Raw genomic sequence first — 1,097 nt, 5'->3', positions numbered from 1 at the left:
GGATGGTCACTCCTTCTTCCTGACCCTGTATCTTTTCTTTTGTCTGTATTGAGCATATCTGATTGGAAAACAACCACTGCAATGAATAACAAGGATTCAGACTTCCTGGAGTTCAGCTTTAGTCTTGAATCAGCCACTGATGCCTTTAATCAAGGGAGGTTATTGACCATGGTCGCATGTCGCCTGAAAGGGGGAAAGTGCTGAATATTCACCATAGTGTACTAGTAGAAAATGTTTCTTTTTCAAATACAGCTTGTTCCCATGGGTAATAATTAAAGTCATGACTGAGGTCACATAAAGCCTCTAGAAATAATTAGGTTATACTATTCAAAAATAAAACTTTCAGTAATAAAACACGATATAATTATGTGTGGCCACAAATGAACAAAGGAAGTGTCTATATCATTTGTATTCAATTGTCTGTAGTCTCCTTTTGTTGTATTCTGATGCCTACAAATAACAAAGTGTCTTCTATAGTTTTTAATATTATGATGTCTAGACCTGTACTCCACCTTTTGACTAATACAGAGTCCAGAGCATCTACTGGCCCCTGCAGTAGAGCTGCAGAGAACAAAGAGGTCCTTGCTCCCTGGAAACATGAGGCATTGCTGTACACTGAAGAGCTGAGAACAGAACAGTCAATAGCATAGCAATATGACAAATGTTTTTACAATCATCATTGCCCATGTATTGTTTTGTGCCTGGGGATATTGCCAGGCAATGCTTCTTAAGGTAATATTAAGGACAAAAAAATATAAGTCCTGAACAACTAAAAGATGCTACAACTCCAAATGCCAATGTTATATAGCTTCCGGTTGTTCTTTGTACTAGGGAGGCAGCTACTGCATTTTCTTCACACGGTGAAATCTTCACACTATATATACAAAGATATCTCTTGTAACTAAATTATACTATTGGTTTTACAAAAGTTGGTTTCAACATTATCATTGTTGTCAATCAATCTGGTTTTATGATAGGAAAACAATTTAGAAACTCTGAGAGTATATAAAGATCATATTTAAAATTATCTTCAAGGAGCTAGAGAAAGGACCCAAGGAGCTGAAGGGTTTGCAGCCCCTTAGGACAAACAACAATAT

The sequence above is a fragment of the Mastomys coucha genome, unplaced genomic scaffold (genome assembly GCF_008632895.1).
Source record: "Mastomys coucha isolate ucsf_1 unplaced genomic scaffold, UCSF_Mcou_1 pScaffold14, whole genome shotgun sequence".
In the NCBI taxonomy this organism is placed as follows: Eukaryota; Metazoa; Chordata; class Mammalia; order Rodentia; family Muridae; genus Mastomys; species Mastomys coucha.
This window is presented reverse-complemented; position numbering follows the sequence as displayed.